This window comes from Stylophora pistillata, chromosome 2, assembly GCF_964205215.1.
Source record: "Stylophora pistillata chromosome 2, jaStyPist1.2, whole genome shotgun sequence".
NCBI lineage: Eukaryota > Metazoa > Cnidaria > Anthozoa > Scleractinia > Pocilloporidae > Stylophora > Stylophora pistillata.
Window position 1 is genome coordinate 39,908,878 of NC_142520.1, and position 6,000 is coordinate 39,914,877.

At 41.5% G+C, this 6,000-nt stretch overlaps 1 protein-coding gene and 1 pseudogene across 3 annotated transcripts in view; one reads left to right on the plus strand and one right to left on the minus strand.

The window, feature by feature from the left end:
* LOC111326053 (uncharacterized) overlaps positions 1-6,000 on the plus strand; it is a 58,995-nt gene that overhangs the window by 10,843 nt on the left and 42,152 nt on the right. The gene's annotated exons all lie outside the window — the stretch shown is intronic.
* LOC148739465 (ankyrin repeat domain-containing protein 55-like) overlaps positions 3,976-6,000 on the minus strand; it is a 7,171-nt pseudogene continuing 5,146 nt past the window's right edge.

Consider the following 6,000-nt stretch of genomic DNA (forward strand, 5'->3'; position numbering starts at 1 on the left):
GGTTTAATACTATTACCTATGGAAGACATTCTCTCAGATTTCTCGGACCACAATTGTGGTCAAAACTAAGCAAGGGGGAGAGAAATATTGAAAATTTGGCATCCTTTAGGACTATGATACGTAAGAAGGATGTAACATCATTTCTGGAAGGATGTGGGTGGAAATACCGCTTATGTTCTTGGTAACTGAATGCGCGCATATCTTAGGGATTTTTTAAGGTTTTAAAGTATTTACATATATATATATATATATATATATTTTTTTTTTTTAAATGATGTAATGTTGTTTTAGGATGTCCAGTAGTGCCATTAATTAGTATACTAGTTTTAGAGTATTTTTAATCTGTTTTAATGATAAAATGTAGTTTTAGGGTGTCCCCTATTAGTGCTTACAGGCACTAGAACGACTAGACACGTTGATAAAGGTTATGTAGGTATGTATGTATGTATGTATATGTATATATTTGGTCCTAGATGTAATAAGCCTTTAATGCAATCGTTTGACTGCGCTAGTGCGTTATTGTTATAGCGGACATCCTCATTGAGGTGTTAAAGTGACAGCTGTTGCACAAAAAATCCTCTGACCAGTATTCATGTCACATTGCGGGCTCGCTGATATCAACAAGCATCTTTTTACCTACTAGTCGCAAGTGGAGTAGCATTGCCTGGAGACCGTTATACTAACAGCATCTAATGACAGCTCGCAAAACAATGACTACGCTGACCAATAACTCCATTTGTCACTGGCTCAGACTCTTGAGTACAATAGATTTTGGAAAAATGTGATAACGTTATACTTGTGTGATCAGTGATGGAGGTACAAGTCATGAACCAAATTAAGAACTTGGATAATGAAGTCTGTAGAATGGTAGGTCGGACAATTTGCGGGCTTGGATATGAATTTTTTGTCTTTACTTTTTAGATCAGACCTTGTTAGCATGCACATTTCGTTTCGCTATTCGAAACTTGTGACAGCTCTTCAGAAAGTTATTGTTTTCAAATTGTCGAATATTTTCGTGGTTATATGAATAGCGATGAGATGATTTTTCTCCCCAAGAGAAGATAATTGGGAACAATTGTGTTCTCTTGATCTTGAAATTCATGCAAAAAATCCAACAAAGAAAAAAAGTACTGCGTGGATCTGCATCAAATTATATACTCAGTGACTTACATTTAACAGGTGTAAATGAAAAGAAGCTGCTGATCAGCACATTCAAAATGGTTATCTATGTGAACATAGTTAAAAGCATTCAGCTGCCAATATTCCTGCGTCATCACTTTTGATTTCTTCCAACATAATGTCCACCACAGCTTGTGGTATATTTTGGAAGACGCTGAAGAGAAATTAAAATACAATGTCCTATGTATTGAGAAGAAAAAGCAAAGAATACGCCTTTGTCTGCTGTCGATTAACGGGTTGCGTCCCTGAATTTGGGCAATGTTGAAGTGTATGTAGATTCTGTTTGGAAACAGTTTCTGCTTCAGTTCTTTCACACGTCCTAGATTGTTCCTAGTCTGAATGGGTAAACAACACCAGTGGTAATATTAAATCAACTTCATCGTTCGTTTACAACTGCTACAATGCTTCCGCAAATTCGGATTTGTCTTCTCATAAATTTCTATAGGATCCCAAGGTTAAGAGTTTTCAGTTTTCATGCGATGATTCTTCAACAACTAGTCGCCGGTTTCTGTCTTTTAAATTTGCATTAGTAAAAATGGTCAGACGAATAATTTCGTCTCGGCCGTCTTGTCTCCACGTCTAAATGTAAATGTGGGGGATTTCAGTGAAACGTGATTGGCTGTTTTTAATTGCTGTGACTCATGGTTGTAAAAAGTTAAAAGCCGTGAACTGGGAATGATGTGCCAGTCGAGATACGTGAAACAAGGACACTATTTTCCGTTATCCGCTGTTACTTAAAAAAACAACGCATTTTTTTCCGTGAAAAATTACTTGCAAGTAGACTGTTCGGTCAAGATGGCCGTATTGGTCAGCGTTCTATTGTTTTGGGATCTGTCACTTTGATGCCAAAAGCACATCAGTATGAAGGTTTGTAGCCAATGCTTCTCGGCCTACATCTCAAGCAAAAAAAAGACCCTGATTAAAATCAGCGAGAGAGCCCACAACACGCCATGAATTTTGGTCAGAGGATTCTCTGGTGCAACAGTTGTCACTTAAACATCTCAATGTGGATGCACAAGCACAGTTAAACTATTGCATTGGAGACTTATTACATTTAGGACCAAATGTTATTACATTTAGGACTTTATTACATTTAGGACAAAATCTTATTACATTTAGGACTTTATTACATTTAGGACCAAGTCTTATTACATTTAGGAATTTATTACATTTAGGAAAGTGATTACATTTAGGACTTCAACGTACCCCTCCTGGGGTAGGATGCCCGTTTATTAAATGGCTGTCTCTCACAAAGACTGGGAACTACCGAATTCACGAATTTGATTGGCTGAAATCAATATTGAAAGCGGTCTAGATTTTCCCATCTAGACCGGCATCTAGACCGTCTAGAAAAGAAGGGTACAAAGAATATAAAAAATTGGCATATAAGACACAGTCATGTACTAAACATCTTGTTAACCGAGCTAGGTAGGTCTGTATGGGAGAATCTTGACCTCGTCGCTGGTACAGACCTCACTCCGTTCGGTCTGTAATAATAATGATAATAATAAGAATAATAATTTAAAATTTATATTGCGCAAATTAACATGTGGATATGATCAAATGCGCATCACAACACTTTTCGGGGGACTTTAGCCGGACTGCATCAGCAGTTTACAAACTATCGAAGGAAACTTATTTAAAGATGCCCCCTCCCCCCAATTCCTAGTAAACAGGCCAGACCACATCACAGTAGTCTCGTGATTGGGTTCTTTAACGTCCCCTGCCTAACCAAATTAACTAATTACTAGATCCAGGAGACGGGACCTACGGTTTATTCGTCCTTATCCGAGAAGACTAGAATGTCTATTAATTTCTTGATATCATAGAAAGGTAGCGCATTCTCCTCAGTTATTTTAAGACCTTGAGTGTTGGTCCGGCCGGGGCTCGAACCATCGACCTCGACCTCCCGCACAACAGTCCAGCGCTCTAACCAATTGAGCTAACCGGGAGGCGGTTACTGGCAACCTCGGTCAAGATTCTCCCAAAAAGACCTCCCGCTCGGCTAATAAGAACTAAATATTATCATTTTGTCCTGACACTTTTCTGCTACCCATTTACGGACCAAGATGGTGTGACATGAAGTCTGATTACCGATTTATTCCATCCATTTTGAGAGCGCAAAATTCAATCGCCCAAATACAGCATTAAAGTCATCACAAACGGTCTATTGATCAGCACTCTGCAAAAATTGCCACACAATGGCTTCTTTAAATTTCATTTTCCAGTAATTTGACTGGTTTCTTTTTTATATGGGAAGACTTGTTATTGAATACGAGGCGGAGAAAGACTGTTTAATCCCTTGAGATAAAGCAGAAGGAGGAAAGGCTATCTTTTCTGTCACAATTTAAATCACCGAGATATCTAAGAGCCCTGCAAAAGTTGAACAAATTGGTAAAGTGCTATGTAACTGTCAACTTATTTAACATGGAATTCTGTAATTTTGTATGGAAGCTATAGGACCTTTTTAGCTTTACTTTTTCATCTTCTCAATATTTGCATTTCCGTGTGCGAGAGAAATATCTCGATTGATATTTTTGCCCAATGGACCCCTGGAGTACCAAGAAACCAAAACCTACAACCGAAGGGGATGCACACAATGGATGAAGAGAAGGGAAATGGCCTTCTCTCAGGGCCACCATGAGCATTCCAAGGGCCTTGAGAGAGAGGAGGGAGTTGGGACTTCTCTCTGACTGGAGGTAGTGGGTCTCCACTAAACTAACTCCAAAGGGTAGAGTTGTAAAATAAAAACTATGTGTTAAAAAATCTACGTTTCCAGTGTGCGGGATAAATTAACTAACATTTCCCTCCACCGCGTTTTGCCTCTTTTAGCAGTTTTACCTGTAAAATCGAATTACTTTGAGCCGATTGAATGTCCGAGTCCTCCAAGGTTGAACTTCTCTTAGATTTAAGAAATTCCTCGATTTATGTTTCTTCGTTCATACGCGCCAAGTCAGCCGCATCCTTTCCATCCACTTTCAAGTTGACATCAGCGTTGAGTTCAACCAACTTTTTTAAAACTTCAATGGTTCCATGCATGGCTGCTAAATGCATTGGAGTGCAACCCTCTCCGTCGCAGGCATTTATATCTGCTTTGTACTTCGTTAGCAGCATATTTACTATCTCGGAACTTGCACTTTTGCAAGCAACATGAACAACATGTTGACCGTTACTTATCGTGTTCAAAACTTATCGTTACTTATCGTGTTCAAAACTGCACTTTAATAAGGTTGTCCACAGATATATACGGGTGCAGGTGCAGATATGGTAATTACATGTATTGTGGTTGGTGGGTGTGAATAACGAGGTGTAAGTGTTTAGGTGCTAATTACAATAGTTGTGCAACACCCTCTCTCTCTTGGAAAGAGGACTGATAAGTAAATGAATAAGTGTACTAATCAATTATAGTTCAGTTTATCTCGCTTGTGAGCCTACATGACATAGTCTTTGAACCTTGACGGCCGTTTGCGGGTCCTTTAGGAACGGTGAAGTCCGCACTCATCTGCACTAGATTGCGCGCTTTCTGATTCCATGTGTGGACGGCGAAGTCCGCCTTATCCTCGAGGTAGTCTGCTCTCTAGCTCCATTTGCTCAAGGTCAGCTGGTTGTCGTTCCTGCTCCTGTTCAGAGTGTGTGGATGCGATTTCAAGCTGGTCCATCCCGGTGGTGTGTCTTTCAGCTGGCTCCGTTCTAGCCTCTCGGATTTGGGCATGGTTTCGTCTAATAGGTCCCATTGCCGTCTTGATCACGCAGGATCTCGATGTGGGTTCGATAACCTCCCCGTAGATCCATGGCTGAGGCTTGTTTGTTGGTCGCGGTTTGAGAAATACCTTTTCTCCTGGGGCAAATGGTTTCAGTGGGCCTGATGCCCTCTTGTCGTAATGGGCTTTTGATCGGGCTCTCCTTTCTTCGATGTTTCTCATTACAACCTGACCTGATGCGGCCTGTGGGAGTAGCTGGCTTGCTGCTGCTGGGATGATGCCTCGAAGTTTCCGAGACATGAGTCGCTGTGCTGGTGAGTACTGGCATCCCTGTTGTGGCGTGTTTCGATAGGCCAGAAGAGCCAGATATGGGTCCTCAAAGCGGGACTTTTTCAGAATATTTTTCGCAATCTTGACGGCAGATTCGGCTTTGCCGTTTCCTCGACTGTGGTAGGGAGATGATCTAATGCTGGTGAATCCGTATTCACGTGCGAAGCGTGTGCATTCGTGGCTGACAATCTGCGGACCGTTATCTGTCACGCATTCGTCGGGAATGCCGTGACGTGCGAAGTTTCGCTTCAAGGCTCGTATGACTGCAACAGCTGATGTGTTTTTGAAAGGCTCAAGTTTGATATAGTCACTGTAGTCGTCCACAATCACGAGGTAGTTAATGCCATTTAGTTGAAACAGATCTGCACTCACTCTTTCCCATGGCCGAGACGTTATGGCATGTGACTGCATGGGTTCCTGGGGCCGTTCACTTAAGTATTGAGAACACACACCGCATGAGGAGCATGTTTGCCTGAGTGCTGCTTGCATTCCTGGCCAGTACACGGATTCCCGGGCTCTTCGTATACTACTGTCGGCGCCTTGGTGTGCTTTGTGTATCTTCTGTAAGAGCTCGGGTCTGAGTGATGCGAGAACAATGACTTGATGAGATTTGAAAAGCACTCCATCATATACTGAAATCTCGTCTCTGAGTTCCCAGTATGCTCTGATTTCCTCTGGTACTTCACTCTTTTGGCGGGGCCTGCCACCAAGCACCATGTTGTTCGGTGTCATCAGGGATGGGTCTTTCTCAGTTTCCTTTCTGATCTGGTTCATTGTACCGGGTTTGACA